This window comes from Benincasa hispida, chromosome 4 (genome assembly GCF_027475165.1).
Source record: "Benincasa hispida cultivar pf3 chromosome 4, pf3_genome.v1.1, whole genome shotgun sequence".
NCBI lineage: Eukaryota > Viridiplantae > Streptophyta > Magnoliopsida > Cucurbitales > Cucurbitaceae > Benincasa > Benincasa hispida.
This window is the reverse complement of record NC_143481.1, coordinates 58,979,683-59,004,852: the sequence shown is the minus strand read 5'-3', so window position 1 is coordinate 59,004,852 and position 25,170 is coordinate 58,979,683. Positions and strand designations below refer to the sequence as shown.

The 25,170-nt window shown below is 33.9% G+C and overlaps 1 pseudogene; it reads left to right on the top strand.

Moving 5' to 3' along the window:
• Window positions 1–21,722: 21,722 nt before the first annotated feature.
• LOC150036842 (zinc finger BED domain-containing protein RICESLEEPER 2-like) lies at window positions 21,723–23,535 on the top strand (annotated as a pseudogene).
• Window positions 23,536–25,170: the final 1,635 nt, after the last annotated feature.

Genomic DNA, 25,170 nt, shown 5'->3' with positions numbered 1-25,170 from the left:
TTTTTTTTTATACAAATTTGAGTATTTATTGTTTTTTTTTTATTATTATTATTATTATTATTATTATTTTGTATTTTTACCATAAACTCTAACATTGTTAATATTTATTTTTTTATTTTTTTATTTTTGTATTTTTTTTTTCAAATTTATTTTAAGTATCAAGTTTTATTAAATTTAACAACATAAGTTAGATTGGTCACATAGATAAAAAAAATGGAAAAACAATGAAAAAAAATTCGTAGATCTGAAACTCAATAAAAGTCACAATAGATCTGAGAATAAAAGAGAAAATCGAATAAGCCTAAAGAGAGAAAATCGAATAGAAACCCCAGATATCTGAAAGAAAAACATGATCAAAAGCACCGATATATGTAAAAAAACCATTACAAATTTGGAATCACACGATTTTGTAGGGAAAAAGGTTTAAACAGATCTAAAAAATAGATGAAATTTGTTAAATGCGATCTTCAACTTGACATCTTATACGAATGGTGAGGTATCTCTATCTTTTCATCGAGTATATGTTTAATAGTTTCGAGAGATCACATCTCGTTTAATGAGGTCATCTCTCACCCTCTGGTTCATCTCTCCTCTTTTGTTAACTTCTCCCCCTGCTCTATTGTCTCACTTCAAATTTACACTCGTTTCTTTTTAATGAAAGTCTCATGGATAGTTTTTTTTTTTTTTTTTTTTTTTTTTTTTTTTTTTTTTGGTAATATCAAGATTTTTAGAAACTTTATATATAATGAAGAAGGGACATGAAGATAAATGGTTTCCTTTCGAGATGATTTTGTATTAACATTAGTAAAAGGTAAATAATAATAATAAGAAGAAGAATAAAAATAATTTACCATCTACTTGGCAAGATGTACCAACCATGAAAGTATTTCTATCTAAACTTAGCTCCAAAATGTCTTATGCATTTCTAAGAAAACATTCAACAAAAGAAAAAAAAAAAAAAAAAAAAAAAAAAAAAAAAAAACTACTTTTACCTCTAAATTATTACTTTGTTATTTACTTTTTATCAATACTTTAAAAACCAAGCGAAATTTTGAAAATTAAAAGAAATAGTTTTTTAAAAAACTTATTATTATTTTTTAAATTTGGCTAAGAATTCAAGTAATAATTAATAAAGAGTAAATCACTATAAGAATTTGGTAGGAAATATACTTAACTTTAGAAAGCAAAATTGTTATCAGACAGACCTAAACTATCTAATAGGAATGTTTTTCTAAACCTACATTCATATATTATATTTGCTGGAGACAAAAAAATGTTTGAGGTATCTTTTCATGAATTTAAATAAAGAAATAGGTGTCATTTCATAATCAATTTTGTTATAAAATTGTACCCAAGAAAAAGAATGTGAATGATGAACCAAATTTAAAATGGCAAAACCACACACCCAAAAAGTTTCTCCATGGGAAAGAAATTAGAAGGAAAAAGAAATGCAAGTCTTGCATGTTTAGGTTCCTTTTTCTTTTTTTCTTTTTTTAGTTTATTATAATTTACAACTATCAAAGCTACAAACAAACACAATTGCCATTTTTCTATGTCAATTTGGTTTGTTCAAAACAGGCTATAAAAAAGCTCTTCGTTCTTGTTCCTCTTGAAGAACTAGTTTGGTTTCAAGATGGCTCGTTACGTATCAGGCCACGGAGCAATGTCGATGCGTATGGTGTTCGTTGCCATTGTCGTGTTGATGCTACTTGGCTTGAAACATGGCGATGCTGCAACTTTTGTTGTTGGGGGCTCTGATGGATGGAACATGAACATGAAGGGATGGCCAAACGGGAAGGTGTTTAGAGCTGGTGATTTATTAAGTGAGTTCAGATTATTCATCCATATTATATGGAAGTAATTTTTCAGTTTAATTAATTTTATTTATCATCATTATTTTCTCAAATTAGTTTAATTTATGAAAAAATATTTTAAATGACAAAACTATTCAAAATATTTACGAGTAATAGCAAAATATCACAATATATTTGTGATGGACCGCGATAAACTGTAATAACACAGATAGATACAAATAGTAGTCTATCGTGATCTATCACAATCTATCTTAGATAAATTGTGATATTTTGCTATTACTTATAAATATTTGAAAATAGCCCTTGAATTTCCTTGCTTTTTACTTCATTTTCATGTCTAAACAGCTTAATATTTTGTTCACATTTTGAACTATTATGAAAATTTATTTAAACTTTTTTGATGAAGAAAAGGTAATGCGAGTCATGACCCATTTAATAGGTAAAACTTGAAAGTTTTGAAAATAATGTTACTAAAAAAAGTAAATCAATAATATAAAAATACATGTGTATGCTAAGTACAATAAGGTATTAGACAATATGTTATATATAAAACTAACCGAATCAATTATATTTATTTTTCTAAGAGAAGGTGATTTTTTTTTTTTTTTTTTGTATAAAGAAGATAGGTAAAAAATTATTTACAATTATGAAAATAATAGTTTCTTATATTATTTTGAAGGAATACATTAAAAATATTTAAATACTAAAAAAAAACTTAAAAGGATAAAATAAAAAACTAGATTAAGTATTGTCTAATAGTACTTTCGGTTTTAGTTATCTATTATTAAAATTTACATTAATTTACTTACAAATGGTCACATTTTTTAAAGAAGTAATTGAAAACTAGATTAAATATTGTCTAATAGTACTTTCAGTTTTACTTCATAATAATTATTTTTATTTTTTTACTTTTCAAAACTTGACTTTGACATTTTAAAACATTCTTAAAAAATAGAAAATAAAAGAAGGAAATTGTGGGAAGGATATTTGTAAACTAAATGTTCTTCAAATCTTTAAAAATCCAAAAAAAAAAAAAAAATCATCATTAAACAGGTCATAAAATATTTGAAAACTCAAAATATATAACAAAAATGTCAAGTTTTTTTAAAAATTAGGTGCATGTTCCTTAAATTTTTAAAATATATCATTTTAGTTCCAAGTGTGTAAAATAGGTTTTCAAATTCTTTATATAATTTATTATTACTATTTTGAATAATTATATGACATTTTATTTATTTATTTATTTAAAATAATTAAAAAAATTACTCCAAGGACTAAAAAAAGTGCAAAACAAATATTTACTTAATTCAGTAGATTTAAAATGAGGGAATCGAACCTCTAACATCAAAATTGGTAGTAGAAACATTACGTCAATTAAACTATATTTATTTTGACGCCTCTAAGCATTGTTAATGCCAATTTTGCTATCCAATCACTTATCACATTTTTTTTTTTACATACCTTTGGTGTCTTTTCTCTTTTTTTTTCCCCCTATTTTTAATTTTACATTCCCAATTAGATGATCCAAAAATTTCTATTTTGTTTTCATATCCTTTTATTATTTTTCCTTATTATTCTCGATGGAGTTTAAACTTTTTTTTGTTCTTTATTTCTTTTAATAAAAAAATGCTTAATTTTTATTTCATTTTACCCAAAAAGATTTAAAGTTATAAATGGAAATATCTTACTCAATTTTATATCTTTTATTATCTTTAAACTTACGTCCAATATTTACGATTTAAAATCAATCAGAATTATATTCTTTCAATCATTTACATTTTATTTTACGAAATTATGTTTTAAATATTTTCAAGTCCAACACATTTCATATTTATTAAAATTAATCGAAATAAAACATACATACATATAATATATAGTTTATTTATTATCTCTTTTATTATTTTTAAATTTCATGTCATTTTACTATTTAAATTTAATTAAAAATATATTCATTCAAAAATTTATATTCTAAAGAACTTCTACCACGTGCATCACACATGTCCTCTAATCAGTAATAATAAATAAATGCATTTTTTTATTTTTTATTGATGGTAGAATTCAACTACGACAAAAGAATTCACAACGTGGTGGCAGTGGATGAAATAAGTTATAGAAACTGCACGGCTCCAAGAGGTTCCAAAGTGTTCAATTCTGGCAACGATGAGATCAAGCTCTCAATAGGATACAATTTCTTCATATGCACCTTACCAGCACACTGCCAAGCTGGGATGAAGATTGTTGTTGCTGCCCGCGCCCCCTAAATTCTCGACCAAATGAGTCTCGTTAAAGTGTCGATATCAATGTAAATATATTGCACGTCACAACTTCTCGATGTAACGATGATTTGGATACAGTGTAGAAATAAAAACATTAATAGATAAGTATGTATACTTTCATTTTGCAATAAGTTATATCTTTATTATTATAGAAGAAATCAACTTAATTAAGGGGTAGTTGTAAATATAACAATTAGATCAAAATATTAACAAATATAGCATAGAGTCTATCTCTAATAGATTTGGCTATATTTGCAATACTTTTAAAATGTTGCTATACACTTATTTTTTAGTCCTAAAAGGGCTACCCATCGCAATTTACCCCTTAGTTATTATAGTATGACCCTAAACTATGGAGGTGTGATATCTCTTAAACGACTCTCAAACTGTTTTTGAGAAAGATACAATAATGGGTCAGTAGGTGCACCAGAGAATCTCAACCAGGTTGGCACCCTCGTAACACCCTCATCATTCTCCAACTTCATTAAAAAAACAAATCTCAAACGACTTTCAAACTTATAATTAATAATCGTATCAATTAAAATTTTAAATTTCCATAAATCAATTGATATGGACTAAAGGTATTCACTAAAACCACTAAAATTAAATCATTTTTTAAAAATTGGACTGAATCTCAATGAAACCAAAAATTGTAGGTCGGTCCAGTTTGAAGAAATTTTAAAACCAAATTATTCGGTTTAGTTTTGTTTTAATTTTGAAAACGGATTTAAAAACCGAGTAGAACAATAATATAAATGTTATTTATTAGGTGCCAAGTTTTGGGTTACTCCACTTTTCAAATTGTTTGTTGCCACCTAGTCCGTTCTTTCTCGTTTCCTAGACTCTCAGTCTCTCCCTCTCAATCTTCTCATGTCTTCTAACCCTTCATCTCTGATTCTCCCTCATCTCCTATATATATATATATATTGTTTGGTGAAATTTTATTTTTCAAAATAAGAGAGAACCAACCTTTGGTTGGAGAATTCCGAAAAGGAAGTCTCCCTTTTGTACTCCAACCTTGGGCTTTGGGTTTGGGCCCCAAGGGGTACCTATGTTGTGGAGGGAGTGAGGAGATAGATTAATGACTAATCTGGGTTTGGGCAGGCACGGCGAGGCGAGGCGTGTGTGTGTGATTATGTTTCTTTAATAAAAATATTTTTATTATTTTTTAATTATTTATCTCTTTTTTTTAAAAAAATAATAATTAAGAATAAAAAATAGGATGGTCGGTGGTCTTCTGCGCGTGCAACTTCCAGCCGCATTTTCTGGCCCACCTTCGCATGTCAGAGGTTGCCCGCTTCTATCTCACGTGGCAATTCAACTCTGAAGGCCTATAAAAGGTGTGGCCTTCAGCAGTTCAAAAACACCCATTCACAATTTCTTACACTTCCTTCCATCGCTCTCCTCTACTTACTTTCTCTTTCGGCTTCTGTTTTCTGAGCATTCAGTCAGAAGAGTGTGTATTCCGGTCGAAAAGGGTGCAAATTTCTTACACTTCCTTTCATCGCTCTCCTCTGCTTACTTTCTCTTCCGACTTCCGTTTTTCGAGCATTCAATCGGAAGGGTGTGTGTTCCGGTCGGCAACGGTGCATTTTCGATTGGATTCTTTTGGGTTGTTTTATCCTGGGGCCGAAGTGGTAGTATTCTTTACTTGTTTGCACACTTGGGCAGAGCCATGAAACGTCTTAAAGAGAGCGAGATCCGTGACTCAGCCTATAACGAGCTTTTGTTTTGCAGGTTTCGTTCTTTGCTCGACTGCTATGACTTGACCGGTTGCTGTTGTTCTATTCGTTGTTTGAAGGTCTTGTCGTTGACAACAATTTTAAGACGTTTCTTGCCATATCACTAATGGCCCTCACTAGCAATAATGCCATTATGACATATGACCTCAACCATCCATTCTAGTTTGAAGGAGCAAACTTCAAACGGTGGAAGCAAAAGATGCTATTATTTCTTACCGTCAAGAAAGTTTCCAACACTTGTACCAGAGATAAATCGATCGTCCCTTTAGAAGAACCAACTAAATAACAGATAAAAGAAGTTTCTGAATGGGAGGAGACAGATTTTCTATGTAAGAACTTTAGATTAAAATGTTTGACTGATGATCTATATGACTACTATAGCATAATGAAGACAGCGAAGGAGGTTTGGGATGCCCTGTAAAAGAAGTACGACAACGAGGCCAGGTTGAAGAAATATGTTGTCAGCCATTATCTCAAGTTCCAGACAATGGATGAAAAATATGTGGAGACCCAATCCCATGAACTGTAGAAGATAACCCATGAGATCATTACTGAAGGTATGCCTTTAGACGAACAATTCCAAGTTGATATTATTATTTATAAACTGCCCTATTTGTGGAAGGATTTTGAGAACACTTTGAGGCATAAGACCAAAGATTATCTTGGAAAGTCTTATCACCCAGCTAAGGATTGAAGAGGAAGCCCAAAAGCAGGACCAGAGGGAGAAGGTAAATGTTGTACTTGGGACCCGCCTTTAACGTGGGAAAACCTGACCAAAAATCAAAGGGGACAAAGAGGAAAGGTCAGAACCATGGTTCCAGCAACTAAAAAAAAAAAAAAAAAAAAAAAAAAAAAAAAAAAAAACAGAAACCCCCTTCAAAAGAAACGGTACAGTTCCTTTGCTTTAATTGTAATAATCCTGGACACATGGCTAGAAACTGTAGGAACAGACATCATCCTGCTGGACAGGCAAACTCGACAGAAGAACCGTTAGTTGCCATGATCACAGAATTAAATGTGATCAGTGGTTGTGAAGGGTGGTGGATAGACACTGGCGCTACGCGCCATGTCTATCCTAACCTTAGTCTCGTTAAAAATTATATTGAAACTAAGGATAAGAATATTCTGTTGGAGGATCACCACTCCATGAAAGTTGCTGGAACTGGCAAGGTGGAACTGAAGTTTACCTCCAAGAAGACCCTTACGTTGAAGGACGTCCTGCACACTCCGGAGATAAGAAAGAATTTGGTCTCGGGCTATCTCCTCAACAAAGCCGGGTTTACTTAAACTATAAGGGCAGACTTATATACCCTTACCAAAAATAATGTAGTCGTAGGGAAAGGATATGCAACTGAAGGAATGTTCAAATTGAATTTTGACCTTAATAAAATGAAATCTTTTGTGTATATGTTGTGTTCTATGAATATTTGGCTTGATAGGCTCTGCCATATAAATAAGAATTTAATTAGTAACATGATTAGGCTAGAAATGATACCTAAGTTATCCACGAATGAATTTGATAAATGTGAATATCGTAATCAAGCTAAAATTACTAAAACTCCGCATAAATCTATACTTAGGATTTTTTAGCCTCTAGATTTAATTCATTTTGATTTATGTGAATTTGATGATATCCTGACTAGGAACAGTAAAAGATATTTCATTACTTTTATTGATGACTGCTCTGATTTTATTTTTATATATTTGCTGAAAAAAAAAATGATGCTTTTAATGCCTTCAAATTATTTGTTTCTGAAGTAGAGAATCAGTTTAATAGAAAGGTTAAAAGACTTCGTAGTGATAGAGGAACTGAGTATGACTCGAACAGTTTTAATGAGTTCTTTAACTCACATGGAATAATACACGAAAAGACCACACCTTAATCTCCTAAAATGAATGGAAAAGCTGAAAGAAAAAATAGAACTTTAGCTGACTAGTAGTTTCTATTTTACTTAGTTCAAGAGTCGCGTCTTATTGATGGGGTGAAATCATCCATACCATGTGTTATGTCCTAAATAGAAAACCCAAACTCTAAAAACAAAACTTCATGTTATGAAATTCTGAAGAATAAGAAACCGAACTTGTATTATTTTAGAACATGGGGTTGTCTAGCCTTTGTAAGGATTCCAGACCCAAAAAGGAGAAAGCTAACTAGTAGAGATTATGAGTGTGTCTTTATAGATTATGCCTTAAATAGTAAAGCCTATAGGTTCTATGATCTAGTAAACTAAGTGATCATTGAGTCAAATGATGTCAATTTCTTTGAGGATAGATTTCCTTTTAAATTAAGGAATAGGGGCTTGGGGTCCAGTGGTCCAACCCAAGTTAGAAATCCTACCTCTACAGAGGAAACCGACCCAAAACCTAGAAGAAGCAAGAAAACTAGAACCGCCAAGGATTTCAAGGATTACTTCCTAACCTATAATGTAGAAGAAGATCCTAAAGATCTAAAAGTTGCCTTGTCCTCAGAAGATGCCAACCTATGGCAAGAAGCCATAAATGATGAGATGGACTCACTTGAGTCAAATAGGACATGATACTTTGTGGATCTACCCCCAAGTTGCTGTTGCGACTAGCGTCCTAATTCTCCCAGATTCTCGTTGTTTGTAATTATACACACTGTTTATGAATAAAATTATTGTTATTTCATTATGACATTTACTCATATCCAATAAACAAAGCTCGATGGTTATCTTTTGTAAACTTAAGCGTGTATATGTGATATACAAGTAGATCATGTCTTGAGTGATTACCTAAATAGGTCTATAGTATAAGGATTAAGATGGGATACCTGATCCTGGTGACATTACGGATGCCGCCCGTTTTGTAGAGGTTTGCAAAGATTGTAAACTACTACAGATAGTAGATCATAATCATTCATGTGGAGACATGCGAGGGGGTGTCCTATACAAAGAGTTTATATAAGACTGGACCACAAGATGAGTAGACTCTGTATATAACGCCATTGATACTGGAGACTTACATCTCACCTAAACGACAATAGGTGACGTGACCTCAATCCTAAGTGTTTTGGGAACTCTTGCCTTTGATTAGTATTGGTGAGAGTGGCCAGATTGCCAACTCAACATGCCAACCTTTTGTAGAACTTGTCTGATTTGGGAGCTGGGAACTCAATTACACAAGATGAAATTCACTCCGTCCCCGAAGCAGGGGTAAGTAGATAGATTTCTCCCTTAAGGGCTGATTCCAGGGCTAGAACATAATGGCCACAACTTTTCTTTGGAAGAGAGAACCCAGTCATAGTAGGACTATGACTTATGTTTATTAGAGGGATCAGTGGTACTTAAGCAGTTAGATGTAACTACACGGGCATAATGGTTATTGGTCGAGCTGTACTTACGAACGATCTATGAAGTGTTGTCGCGTTGTTGATTGGTTAAGATGGACACAAAATATATCTGTAGTAAAGAGAGTTCAATTGTCGGTCTTTAGTGGAGTTCCTGGCAGTTAACAGATGATGGATCCCATGGCTAAAGAGTTTAATCAAGTATTTACGTACCGTTGGAGCTTCGAGCTATAGGTTCATAAGGTCCCCTTGGTAGCTCAATGGATTCAAGTTGAGGATCAGTTCTTGGTGTTGATTTAAAATGTTCAAATTGACAAGAGGTAATTCGATTATATATGATATGATCGGTATGGTGTATGAGATACATCAAGTGGAGGGTTATTGTAAATGATATTTACATTAAGAGCCATGGAATAGAAAAAGAGCTATAGTTTATATGTTTCATAAGATGAAATATTAAACCTATAGATTATAAATATAGTATGATAAGTTGGTGATCATTTATATTTATAATAATATTAATTATTAGATAATTATCTCTTTTTCTCTAATAACCAATTGAGTGGGAGGTTATTGGTGTTTTCATGGTAATCGCAAGATAAAAGGAAAATTGTTTTCCTAATTTAAAAAAAAAAGTTGTTTTTTGAGATTTCCTATCTTGGAAAATTACTCATGGAGAAGTTTTCAAGTAAATTAGATTTATTAAGCGACAGCATGGAGTTAGCTAAACAATCGTGGAGTGTTAGTACACGATAGGCACTTAGCTAAACGATGAACTAAACGATCGCATAGCTTTTCCTAAACGATTGGGCATCGATCTATACGATAGGTTGTTTCATCTCCCACTTGCTCAATCATTTATACGATTGTAGTTCCTCCGATTTTTTGCCTCTAACCAAGTCCACACAGAGCCCACCATCTGGATTCTCACAATGAGAATACTGAGGTAACCTTGTTGGTGGTGTCATACTCAACTCGATACTGTTGAGGTTCTGTGGAGGCCGTTTGCGGTGTTCGTGACCTTGGCGATCGCTTAGTTCGAGTGCATGGTGTTCGTGCAGTGTAGCGGTCGTGTTGGATGAACGTTCATGTGTTGCTATGTCGCTGTGGTCGAGAGTTCAGGATGAAGGAACTAGAAGATGAGTCTGCAAAGGTTTGTTATTTCTTGTCCTTGATCTATAGTAAAGCATGCTGTAATTTCTGTATTTTGCATAACCGTATGTTTCTGTTTGTCATTGTAATTGCAATATTTATATACGATTGATATTTAGAAAGATCAGTCGGCTGCTCATGGAAATCCTCGTGTCTGGTTTCCTTTAATTGGTATCAGAGCCAGGTTGTTCTGATATTCCAAATCTCACTATGTTTTGAACTTCTTTTACAGTGTTGGTGGGTTTTCTGCATTTGTGTTTAATTGTTAAATGCTTTTGTGGATGAAGTTGATGGATGTTTACGCATTTAATTGCCTTAGTTTACAACTTTCTTTCTATTACAAAGTGTTAATTTTTAAGGGCACCTGTGTTTTTTGGGCGTAGTTAACATTCTATCGAGTCTGTAATTCAAAGAGTTTGATTAGTCGAGTCATTCGTGATGAAGTTTTGAAACATGGAATGCGGTTCTCAGCGAGGAAGAAGACCAGGAGTTGATCGTATCGTGTAGCTTAAAGTAAATGATCGTTGGTATTTATCTAAGCGATCGTGTAGATATTTCTATATGATTATGTAGTATTTATTAAACGATCATTTACCTAATGCTACACGATCGAGTAAATAGTATTTATTAAACGATCATTTACCTAATGTTAAACGATGGAGTAAATCATTTACTCTATCGTGTAGCATTGGTTGCCCGATCGCTTAGACGCTAGAGGTAGACGATCGTAGTGGGAGCATTTGATGCTCTCGTTTAGTAGAAGGCGCACCCTAAATGATCGTGTAGTTAGCAAGCCTCATCGCTTAGTTACTACCTACACGATCACGTGGTATATGATACGAAGGCACTCGCTAAGAAATTATTTAGGCGACGATGCTTTGCCACATCATAGTCGTTTAGACGATCGTGTATGGCTAGCGTTATGCAGAGCGAGCTAGACAATCACATACCTTCATCGCTTAGTAAAAGGTACATAATCGTTGCTAAATGATCATTTAGCTCTGGGAGCGTTGGTAAGCGATAGAGCAAAATGTTTTTTCTTTCGTGTAGACGATCGTTGGGAGTTTGGTGCATGATGGTTGGAGACGCGTTGCTTTGCCCAGACGAGTTTGGTGCCTATTTGAACCGGAGACTCCTTGGTTTTGTAATAGTTAGCTTTATTTTTTTTTGGATTTGAGGCAATTCTACCCGGTTCAACATTTGTTAATTATACATGTGATGTATGGTGTTTATATGGCAAAGTGATTGACATATAGTTTAAAAACCAACCATAGGTTGTGCAATTGTTCATGCATCATGTATTATAAATGTTATAATATTGCATGAAAAAATTACGTGAAAGCATGCAAATGCATCATGCAATATAAGAGTTATATTTTGCATGCAGTGAGCGTTATAATGCATCATCCTTTTATTATAAGTGTTATAGTCTAAGGGTGAATGGAAGCATGTTGTGCTTGTTTCGTTGCTGTTTTTCTATAAGTGTTATATAAAAGAAGTAGCAATGAATGAACAATGCATTGAGCATGAAACTTAGGTTGTTTATAATCGTTATGAATGCCTTGCATGTCTTAGCTTTGCATTGTGGTTTTGGTTGTTTCCGTTTATAAGTTTTATAAAGAAAATTAGACCTAAAATCAATAAGAAAGGGCTGCATGCAGACTTAGGGTGAACTTAAGTTTTTTAAAAGGGTTATAAATTGGATGAGATAGACCTAAGTTTAAATGGTTCTAAAGAGTTTAGTAACCTAGATTAATCTTTTAAGATCAGTTTAATGGGATTAAATTGATTGGCATAAAAGATTAAATTTGTTTTTAAATCTATCTATAAGGGACCTTTTGTCTAAGACGGGTTCTGTCTAGGCTGGGGTTCTTAAGCTGACGGAAATGGAACACCTCTACCTAGGAACCTACCTGGAAAGGTGAATTAGATAGATTTTCTACAAGCATGCGAAAGTTGGTCAAAGACTCTATTAAAGAGTTTAATGGACGATGATCAAAAGTTGTTTAACTATCCAAGGTAAAAGTTCTCTTGGGCAAACCTAAAAGTCACTTAGTTAAAATCCTTAGCCATGTTTTTTCTAGGTAAACTAAACCCTAGGTTATAAAATACTCAGTGGGAGGAAGAGATGTATCTGATATGTCTATGATTTCACTCACTTTTCTCCCTATATGTTCACACCGTGAGATTCATGCTTGACCTCGTGGTGCCCTAGGAGCATCCCCTTCGGATAGTGTTTGCATGAGTCAATATCAAGGTGGATGGAGAAAGTGTTTATAGTAAGTGGGTGAAGGGTGTGTGTCAACACGTCCTATGGTCTCTGTCAGTGGTTCATACAGTGAGATCATTCTGTACTCCCTCGTGGCGCCCTAGAAGCATCCCCCTTCGGATGAATTTTGTGCAGTTGGTTAAGATCAAGGTGAACTCCAGAAATGGATTGGGTCGCTTAAAGTTTTTCCCCAATCGAATTTTCCCCTTTGGATTGGCTGCTTGGGGTAGATCTCTAGGGCCTAAAATGGCGGGTCACACATACGGGAGATTGTTAAGTAAGTTAATGATCTCTTGACCAAATCAATGATGGCTAGTCGTTATAAGAGCAAGAGTTGTTCTAGTATTAATGACTGGTTGATAACTTCTCAATTCAGAGGAGAGATAATTGACCTCCCTTCGACGGCTTTTGTCCTAAACCTTTGAAGCGTCATTGCAAAACTAGATGTCACATGAGGTTCATATTAGTTTTGCTAAAACCTTATTAGGTGTTGTTTATCTTACAACGGGTATTTGCTTAAAACCTAATGTAGATCAATGTATTTTTCTTTTCAGCAACTCGTTAGAATTTCTGTTTACTGACTTTAAGATGACTGATTACATACAGTGGAAAAAATCGTGTAAGGCGTATTTCGTGGCAAACGACCTCGAATTTTTCATGGTTGAGGAATGTCCTCAAGTTCCGACCCTTGATGCACGCAAAGTGTTCGCAATGCATATGAGTTGTCGATGAATGCTAATTCTTTGGCCCAACTTCACATTTTGGCTGACATACCTGATGTTTGGCCAAAAGGGTTGAGAACATGGTCATTACATGCGAGATCATGGGCTCATTGCAAGATTTGTTTAAATGTCAGTTCTTTTTTGTCAAATACAAAGGGGTGGATGACAAAACCAATAGTGTCAGTTGTTCTGACACTGATCCCACTACTCTCCAAAAGAAGAGGAAAGACAGTAAATCTGATTTATTAGGTTTTTAGACCTGTTTGGTAGAGAATGATGATTCTATCTGGATCCTTGATTTTGGTGCTACCAATCATGTCAGTTCCTCTTACCAAGGATTTAGTTCATAAAAAACGTTGCCACAGGGAGTGATGACTCTTAAATTCGGTACTGGTGAGGTTGTTTTAGCTGTTGCTATAGGCAGGCTGAAGTTATTTATTGACAAGAAACGCTATCTATTACTGGATAATGTTTTAATAGTTCCTCATATTAAGAGGAACTTAATCTCGGTTTCTTGTCTCATTGAACAAGGGTATACCATCTTTTTTTCTGAGAATAAAGTGTTTATTTTCAAGAATGGAATGGAGATTGGTTTTGGTTCAATGGAAAGTATCTTATATGTACTAAGATCGTTAGTCATAAAAGCCTTGTTTAATACTAAAATGTTCAGTACGACCATAATAGCTAAAAGACCAAAGGTTTCTCCTAAGGAAAATGCCCATCTTTAGCATCCAAGGTTAGGTCACATCAACCACAATAGGATTGGGAAGTTTGTGAAAAGTGGACTTCTAAAGAGTTTAGAAGACAACTCCTTGCCGGTATGTGAATCATGCCTCGAAGGCAAGATAACCAAACGACCTTTTATTGGAAAAGGTTACAGAGCCAAGGAAGCCTTAGAGCTTGTACATTTTGACCTCTGTGGTCCGATGAATGTTAGGGCTCGAGGTAGGTATGAATATTTCATCTCTTTCATAGATGATTATTCAAGGTATGGGTATCTTTACCTAATGCAACATAAGTCTGAAGCCCTTGATAAGTTCAAGGAGTATAAGGCTAAAGTTGAAAACTTGTTTGGTAAGAAGATAAAAACACTACGATCTGATCATAGTGGAGAGTATATGGAGCTCCAATTCCAAAACTATATGATAGAAAATGGGATTGCGTCCCAACTCTCAGCCCAAGGTAACCTCGGTCTATGATGAGGTATTCTCATCTTCCAGACTCGTTTTGGGGTTTTGCAGTGAAAACTGAATGGTATATCCTGAACAATGTTCCCTCGAAAAGTGTTTCTGAAACACCTTTTGAGTTGTGGAGAGTCCGTGAAAGTAGTTTATGCCACAGCAGAATTTAGGGCATGTGCTAGTGACTAACCCAAATAAGTTGGAATCGCATTCAAAGGTTTGACTCTTTGTAGGCTACCCCAAGGAAAGAGGTAGATACTTCTATGATCCGAGTGAGAACAAAGTATTTGTTTCTACAAATGCTATCTTCTTGAAAGAAGACCACATCCGGGATCATTAGCCACGAAGTAAGCTAGTTTTACATGACATTTTAGTGAGACTGAGACTACTGAGGGTTCAACAAGAGTTGTTGAGGTTGGTGCATCTAGTCAACAAGCTCAAGAGTTGAGACTGCGTTGATGTAGTGGGAGGGTTATAAACCCACTGGATCGCTACATGGGTTTGACTGAAGCCCAGAACATCATTTCTAATGATGGGGTCGAGGATTCGTTGTCTTTTAAGAAAGGGGAGGATGTTGACAAGGATGAATGGGTTAAAGTCATGAACCAGAAAATGGAGTCTATGTACTTCAATAACGTCAGTGAACTTGTTGATCCATCTAATGGGGTAAGTCCTATTGGGTGTAAATGGATCTATAAGCGAAAGAGAGGTGTAGATGGAAAGGTGTAAATCTTTAAGGCTCGACTCGTCGCAAAGGGTTATACCCAGGTCGAGGGAATTGACTATGGGAAAAGTTTCTCACTTGTTGTCATGCTTAAGTCTATCAGGATTATCCTGTTCATAGCCACATTTTATGATTATGAAATATGGCAAATGCACGTCAAGACTGCCTTTCTTAACGGTAATCTTGAAGAGATCATCTATATGACTCAACCAGAGGGGTTCATAGTTCCTGATTAAGAGCAAAAAGTTTGGAAGTTTAATAGGTCCTTTTATGGGTTGAAACAAGCATCTAGATCATGGAACATTAGATTTGACACTACCGTCAAGGCATTTGGCTTTAATCAGAAAGTTTATGAGCCTTAGCTTTCTTGGTACTGTATGTGATGATATCCTACTCATTGGGAATGATGTAGGGTATCTGACTGACATTAAGAAATGGCAGCTGCCCAGTTCCAAATGAAAGATTTGGGTGAGGCACATTATGTTCTAGGGATCTAGATCTTTCGGGATCATAAGAACAAACGGTTAGCCCTATCTCAAACATCGTACATTGATCAAATGTTGATCAGGAAAAAAATGCAAGATTCCAGGAGGGGTTTGATTAGTATGAGTGAGAGTGGTAAGATTCCAAGAGGGGTTTGAGAACTCTTGCCTTTAAGAACGGTCCTTTGATTAGTATGAGTGAGAGTGGTAAGATTGCCAACTCAATATGCCTACCGTTTTGGGGACTTGTCTGATTTGGGAGCTGAGAACTCAATTACACAAGATGGAATTCACTCCTTCTCCGAGATTGCTCCCTAAAAGGGCTGATTCAGGGGCTTGAACATAGTGGCCATAACTTCTCTTTAGAAGAGAGGACTCAGTCATAGTAGGACTATGACTTATGTTCATTAGACGGATCAATGGTACATAAGGAGTTAGGTGTAACTACAAGGGCATAACAGTTATTGGCCGAGTTGTACTTACGAGCGATCTGTGAAGGGTTGTCATACTGTTGATTGGTTAAGATAGACACAGAATATATCTGTGGTAAGGAGAGTTCAGTTATCGGTGTTTAGTGGAGTGCCTGGAAGTTAACGAATGGTGGATCCCGTGGCTAAAGAGTTCAGTCAGTTATTCACGTACTATTGGAGCTTCGAGCTACAGGTCCATAAGGTTCCCTTAGCAGCTCAATGGATTCAAGTTAAGGATCAGTTCTTGGTGTTGATTTAAAAAGTTCAAATTGACAAGAGGTAATTCGATTATATATGATATGATCGATATGGTGTATGAGATACATCAAGTGAAGGGTTAATGTAAATAAGATTTACATTAAGAGCCATGGAAGTGCTATGGTTTGTATGTTTCATGAGATGAAATATTAAAACTATAAGTTATAAATATAGTATGATAAGTTGGTTATCATTTATATTTATAATAATATTAATTATTGGATAATCATCTCTTTTTCTCTAATAACCAATTGAGTGGGAGGTTATTGGTGATTTCATGGCAATCGTGAGTTAAAAGGAAAAATGTTTTCCGAATTTTAAAAAAGTTGTTTTTTGGGATTTCCAACCATGGGAAATTACTCACGGAGAAGTTATCAAGTAAATTAGATTTACTAAGTGATAGCTTGGAGTTAGCTAAACAATTGTGGAGTGTTAGTACATGATAGGCACTTAGCTAAACGATGAACTAGACGATCGCATAGTTTTTCCTAAATAATTGGTCATCGACCTATATGGTAGGTTGTTCTATCTCCGACTAACCAAGTCCACAAAGAGCCAACCCTCTGGATTCTCACAACGAGAATACTAAGGTAACCTTATTGGTGGTGTCATACTCAACTCGACACTGCCGAGGTTCTGTGGAGGCCGTTCGCGGTGTTCAGGGTGTTCGTGACCATGGCGATCGCTTAGTTCAAGTGCGCAGTGTTCGTACAGTGTAGCGGTCGTGTTGGACGAACGTTCGTGTGTTGCTGTGTCGGTGTGGTGTAACGTTCAGGATCAAAGAACTAGAAAATGAGTCTACAAAGGTTTGTTATTTCCTGTCCTTGATTTATAGTAAAACATGCTGTAATTTCTGTATTTCGCATAACCATATGTTTCCGTTTGTGATTGTAATTGTAATGTTCATATACGATTGATATTTGGAAAGATCATTCTGCTACTCATGGAAATCCTCGTGTCCGATTTTCTTCAGTTGCAAGGCAATAGGGTTAAATGGATCTTAAGGAAGAAACTTAGACCTGATGGAACTGTTGACAAATATATAGCTAGGTTAGTGGCAAAGGAATTTAGACAAAGAGAAAATGTAGATTTCTTTGAGACATTCTCCCCTGTCACTAGAATTACATCAATCTGTGTCTTGTTTTCTCTCGTTGCCCATTATAACCTCGTAGTACATCAGATGGATGTAAAGTCCGCCTTCCTAAACGGTGAACTTGAAGAAGAGATTTACATGGAACAACCTGAGAGTTTTGTGGTCTATGGTCAATAAAATAAAGTGTATAAATTAGACAAATCTCCATATGGACTAAAACAAGCTCCTAAGCAATGTCATGAAAAATTTGATGACCTTATCCTATCTAAAGGTTTCGAGGTTAATGAAAGTGATAAATGCATCTACTATATGTTTGAAAATAATGTTTGCACTATCCCGTATCTATATGTAGATGATTTGTTGATCTTTGGGTCGAACTTGCACATCATACATGATGTGAAATCAATATTGAGTGCAAATTTTGACATGAAAGACTTAAGAGAGGCTAGTGTAATCTTAGGCATAAAAGTGAATAGGTCTGAAAAGGGAATTTCTTTGGATCAATCTCACTATGTAGAAAAGATTCTAAAGAAATATAATTATTTTGAATGTAAACCAGCCTGTACTTCTTATGACCCTAGTGTTAAGTAGTTCAAGAACACTGGTGATAGTGTTAATCAATATGAGTATGCGAGCATCATAGGCATACTTAGATAGCTGCTGACTGCACTAGGCCTGACATAGCTTATGTTGTAGGATTACTTTGCAGGTTTACAAGCAGACCTAGTAAAGAGCATTGGAATTGTATAGAAAGGGTTATGAGGTACTTGAAGAAAACTTAAAACCTAAGATTACATTATCAGTAAGTTTCTCGCTGTTTGGAAGGGTTCAACGATGCTAACTGGAACTCTCTTTCGGGTGATTCAAAGGATACAAGTGGCTATATCTTTAATATGGCAGACGAAGTTGTCTTTTTGAAGTCCAAGAAATAGACTATTTTAGCAATATCTACGATGGAGACAAAAATGATAGCACTAGCGACAGCTAATGTAGATACAGGCTAGGTTAGAAGTCTACTATCAGAGATTCCCTTATGGGAAAAGTCGGTACCAGCCATATTGATCCATCGCAATAGTACTGCATCAATCGCACAAGTTCAGAATCGTTACTACAACGAGAAGAGACGACAAATACGTCATAAGCACAATATCATTAGAGAGTTTCTCACTACTAATGCAGTTAGAGTGGATCATATATAGATTGATGAAAATTTGGCACATCCTTTGGCAAAAGGACTGGCCAGAAAGAATGTTTTCAGAACCTCAGAAAGGATGGGATTCATGCCTATAGAAAGATGAATCACTGTGAGGAAAACCCAACCTGTAAACTGAAGATCCCAAGAAATAGGTTCAATGGGTAATAAATGATCACAAGTGATATATAGTGAATCATGCTAAACCAAACACAGAGTTCCATTTCTATCACTTAGAGTCTGAGCATGATATACTGAAGCGTAAGAAAGGTTGAACTTAGTTCTTAATGAGATCTATACTTGATGACAAGTGGGGTACCTGGCTACAAGAGTACTATTGATAGACTCACCTATGTGCATGTGGAAGTGGGGGCCGTTTCCTATGAAGTTTTTTAGGCAGACACTCTAGAGCGTTCACCAAACCGGGATAACGTGCTAGGCCTTAAAGCATGGGCTTTCGAACCACACTCTAATGACACTCTGTGTATGATGCTGATAGAGATAGAGTTCAAAACCAAAGGTTACTTTAGTATATTCTGAATCATCTACACTACGTAAAGGTTCAAGTCGTAAGACACCTGTGCTTATGCACAGTGTTGTATAGACTAAAACTGCTCGATGAAAAACCTTTTTTTCTCTTTTTTTTTTTTAAATTTTCAAGTGAGGGATTGTTGGGTGAAAATTTATTTTTCAAAATAAGAGGAAACCATCCTTTAGTTGGAGAATCCCACATTGGAGAATTTTGAAAAGGAAGTCTCCTTTTTGTACTCTAACCTTAGACTTTTGGTTTGGGCCCCAAGGGGTACCCATGTTTTGAAGGGAGTGAGAAGATAGACCAACATGTATTCGGTGGACGTCCCACACGCACATCGTCGTCTGGTCGGGCGGGTGTGGCGTTGTTATTATTATTTTTATAATTTATCTCTTTTTTTAAAAAAAAACAATAATAAAAAATAGGATGGCCGTGTGATCTTCCACGCGTGCGTCTTTCGACTGCATTTTTCGGCCGTTTTTTCCGGCCCGCCTTTGCACGTTTAGAGACTACTTGCTTCTCTCTCATGTGGTAGTTCAACTCTAAAAGCCTATAAAAGGCATGGCCTTCAGTAGTTCAAAAAACCCATTAACAATTTCTTACACTTCTTTCCAGTGCTCTCCTCTACTTACTTTCTCTTCCGGCTTCCGTTTCTTGAGCATTCAGTCAGAAGGGTGTGTGTTCCGATTGGCAACGGTGCATTTCCGATTAGATTTTCTTTTTGTGATTTTTTTATCCTGAGGACGATGTGGCAATATTCTTGACTTGCTTACACACTTGGACAAAGTCGCGGAATGTCTTAAAGAGAGCGAGCTCCGCGACACAGCCTATTACGAGCTTTTGTTTTGCAGGTTCCGTTCTTTGCTCAACCGCCATGACCTGACCGTTTGTTGCTATCTTGTTCGTTGTCTGGGGGGTCCTATCGTTGACAACATATAAATTTTAAAATTTTTGGTTTGAATTCAATTTGACTACCAAGTCGAATCGAGATGAAATGGGTCATCCCTTAATATGGACAACAAATCCTTTCATATGTTGTTAAATAATTGTCCTCTTCGGGCATAAGTAAGTTTGCTTTTAAATAACCAAAAAAAAAAAAACTTCATATCAATGAATCTATTGTTCTTAATTTGACAAACGTGAGATTCCATATCAAAATCACTGGGAGTAACCCATGTAAATTATAAAGATTAGGAGGTCTCTCCATCTTTTTAATGTTGTATTCTCAACATATTACCATTGTGGGTTCACCATTCTTAAAGTTTCATCTCAAAACAGATTGACAATGAGAAAAAATATCCATGTAACTAATAATGATTATGAGGTTTTCCATCTTTCCAATCTGTGGAATCCCCAACATAGTCCCTCAATATGGCATCTCCTTGAGTTCACTATTTTTCTTCGACTAGGTCCTTTTTTTTATTATTAATAATCAAATTTCCATTTTGTGGTCACGAACCATACCTTTTGGTCGCTAAAACATAATATATGTCTATTGAGGATCTCATATTGACAAAATGAGAAAACTCATATAATCTTTAAAAGATAAATGGGTTACTCTCAACCTGTCATTGCCAATTGATAATTTGAGATGAAGTCTCATACTTATCTAATATGAATATTAGAGTTCAAATAATTGTGTTTATCTAATAATTTAGACCTATATAATGTGAACTAATTTAAACCTTTGATTAAGATTCTGTTCTAAATGTTGAAATTCAAATCTAATAGTTTTAAGACTATATCCAATATGAAGATATGATTTGAATTTTAAATTTCCTTCTTGGCCTTGTTGTGTTTGTATCTTAGATTTGATTAGAAATAACTCGTTAATGTGTCTATATTGTATCATATTTGATTCATCTTCATATCTCAAGTCCGTGTTTGTGTTGCTTTGTCATAGATTTTGACGTCTTAGTTAAAGCTTTAAAATAGTGTGTTTAATTTTATTTTTCATAGGATGACTTTATCGTTTTCAAACGAGACTTAAAAAAAAGTCGTTTTGGTCCAGTAAGATTGTTAAGAAAAAGAAAACTTTTTAAACTTGCTTCATCGACATGAGAACATTTTATTAAAATAGAAGGATTTGATCTTGAATATCTTAATCCTGCTTGTAAGTACTGTGGGGCTATGCTTGTGATCCCAAGAGAAATGACACAACAAATCTAAAAAGACATATAAAGAAATATAAAAAATATATAACTAAGTCAGAAGATTATGTTGAAAGAGAGGGAGATTTTGAATGTAGTTTGATGCTACATCTTTCACTCAAGAAAATTGTAGAACAATGATTGCTTGTATGGTCATATAAGATGAATTGTCATTTAAGTTTGTAGAAAGTGAAGGAATTCATAAATTTTTAATTCCATCAAGAGTGACCTTTAAAAATGATTTTTTTCAAATATACATGAGGGAGAAAAAAAAAGTTAAAGAGTGCATTAACTCTTAGTGGTCAAAGAGTTTTGTTTAGCAACTGATACATGGACTTCCATGCAGAATATTAATTACATGGTTATAATGGCTCATTTCATTGATGTAATTAGAACTTGCACAAAAGAATTCTAAACTTTTGTCAAATAGCTAATCATAAAGGAAATACGATAGGTAGAGGCAATGAAAAATGTTTAAAAAGTTAGGGTATTAATAGGCTTTTTACCATAACGGTTGATAATGAGAGTTCAAATGATGTAATCCTTGCATATCTGGTTAAAAAGTTTAGAGGCAGAAATGGATTGGTGTTAGATGGCGAGTTTATTCATGTTAGATATTGTGTGCATATCCTTAATTTAATTGACAGTGATGCTTTAAAAGATTTGCACGTCTCTACCATTCAAATTAGAAATGATGTGAAGTATGTTAGATCATCTCCTGCAAGACTGTAAATATTTAAAGATTTTGCTAAAGAAGATAAGATGTCAAGAAAAAATTGTCTTAAGATGGATGTTCCAACACGATTGAATTCAACTTTTACTATGTTGTATGTTGGATGGAGAGATTAAGTGTCAAAAAACATTTGAAAGATTAGAGGAGCATGACCCAAAGTTATTTGCCAAAAGATGATATTCCTATTATTGAAGATTGGGATAATATAAAAGTATTTATAAAGTTCCTAAAGACTTTCTCAGACGTAATTATAATGTCTCAACATCTATGCTAGTAACTTCAAACATATTTTTTCATGAACTTTGTTTGATCCAAAAAATAATTCGTGAATTCTCGTTCTATGAGAATGCATTATTGAGTCCGATGATACTAAGCATGTAGACCAAATTCAACAAGTATTGGGGTATAACTACTACAAGTGAGAAGACCAATTTATTGTTATATGTTGTTATAATATTTGACCCTATATACAAGTTGATTAATGTGAATTATTGCTTTAATGAATTTTTGAAGGGAGAAGCTGCAAAAAAAAATAATAAAAAAAAAAGAAAAAAAAGGAAAAGAAAAAAAAAAGAAAAAGAAAAAAAAGAGAAGGAAGAATAAGATTGAAGAAGCATTTCATCGTTTGTGTGATGATTATTCTATAAGAATGTCAATGTCAAAAAAATAATATTCAAAAGCACAATCATCCACACCTATTGAAGGGTTTAGCTTTCAAACTCATAATGAAATACCTTCTATCTCATCTACTGGATCGAGTGAAACTAGATCTTATAAGGTATGTGTTGCTGTTCAATGTAGATTTAAACAAATGTAAGAAAACAGGTCTAGATGATGCTAAAACAGATGTGGCTCGTTATCTAGATGAGGTTCGTATGGAAGATGAAAATTTAGATATGCTAAATTGGTGGAAGTTGAATTCTTCTCGATTTAAGATTATTAGCCATGTAGTCAGAGACATCTACAGTATTCATATATTTAGTGTGTCATCTGAGTCAGCCTTTAGCACTGGAGGATAGGTGTTAGATTCTTTCCAAAGTTCTTAACTCCTCAAACTGCAGAGACACTCATTTGTACTCAAAATTGGCTTCAATCTAAACTTTTGGATGATATGAGTGAAGAAATTGACGGAGCTGAAGAAATTGACAAAGGTAATATATAATATCATCATAATGACTTCAAATTTTATTTATTTGATTATTTTTTATCTAGAATTCGTAAACGTACGAAAGGAGATAGAAGTTGCCTTTGAGAATTTGAATTATGGTTCTACGCTTCTAAGTTTCTACTCTCAAATCTTATTTACATCTACTTTTATTTATACTAAATGTTAACTTAGTTAAGTTCTTTGAATCTTATTTCTTTTCCTTTTTTTATAGTCTTGAAGTATAATAATGGAACTGGAGTTGTGTTGGAAACTCGAAGGAGTCAAACATGAAACAAGCATATGATGTATTTGTAGAAGCATGATTCTTTCGAGTAGAAGTTTGAGAAAAATTCCTATACCTGTTGTTTTCTTTTAGGTAGAATAAGTATATGTTTTGAAATGAGGGTAGATGGTTGATGTTGTTGTTACTTGTCGTTTTGCAATCAGTATATATTATTGAGGGATTGTTTTCTGTTTTTTGTTTCCAGGTTGTAAAAAAAAACTTACTCGACCTGACCTGACCTGAATCGGGTCGGGTCGGGTCGGTTTCTACCTGTATAAAACCATACAATTTTGGGTTGGGTCGGTTTTCCAAGCCCATATTATAATGCAATATAATAAGTATATTGCATTAGCATACTCAATCTTTGGTATGTCAATAACATCATTGTTGTACTGCTTATTAGCTTATTGATATACTGTATTTTAAAAATGTACATCTTTGATACACTTGGTGATGTAGTAGAATTAGGGTAAATTAGGGTATTATGGTCAAATCCTCAATTGATTAAAATTGAGATTAGTTTCCACGATTGAATAGAATAAGGATTAGTTTTCTTGGTCTATTGGGATTAGGATTTCTTTCTTTGATTAATTAGAATTAGGATTAGTTTGTTTTCTAGTTCTTTATAAATAGAGAGATTGTCTTAATGTATTAGCAACTTTTGATTCATAATAAAGACCTTTATTTTAGTTTTGGAGATTGTTCTCCATTTACCTTTTTAGATAACATCAAACCAACACCCTTCCAACAATATATCAAATTTAATCTATTTTGTCAACATGTGATACTGATGTACCATTCTATCAATATTTAGTATATCTAAATGGGCTATTCGAGTTCTCTGGATTTAGATATATTAATATTTAGTTATTGTTGAGAATCTCACATTTAAAAAATCAAGAGATCTCGCCATCTTTATAGGATAGATGAATTACTTCTTTTATTACTATATTAGATATTTCTATATTAGACCCCACAAAGGAACAATTGAACTTGAAATAAAAAACCCAAATACTAAGATCCTATTTGGAAACTATTTGGTTTTTTTTTTTTTAAAAAAAAAGCCTATTTAATCCACATTTCTTATAATGATTTGCATTTTCTTAAGTACAATGGTTGAATTCTTAACCAAATTTTAAAAACAAAAACAACTTTTTGAAAACAACTTTTTTTAGTTATCAAAATTTGGCTTTTAAACCATAGGTGAAAAGTAGATAATAAAGGAAGAAATTTGGAGGTAGAAGTAGTGTCCATAGACTTAATTTTATAAAAAAAAAATAAAATGGTTACCAAACGAAGTCTAAACTTATCACATATTAAATAACAACATCAATAAAAATCAAATACTGAACTATTGCTGATCAAAAGATATTTGGTCATAATAACGCATTAAAATAGTTCTTATTGAATTATTCCAATATGAAAATTTTACATAAAATAACTTTCTATTAAACATTGTTTTTATACAAACGTTATTTATATATGCACAACGTACTGACTCAGAATGTAATTTAGGTCAATACATCGTTATAATAATAATAATAATAATCATTATTATTTATTACAAGTCAATACACATTAATTAATTGTTAATTATACATCAAATGTTGAATCTCATTTTAAAAATACATTTGTGGTCAAAA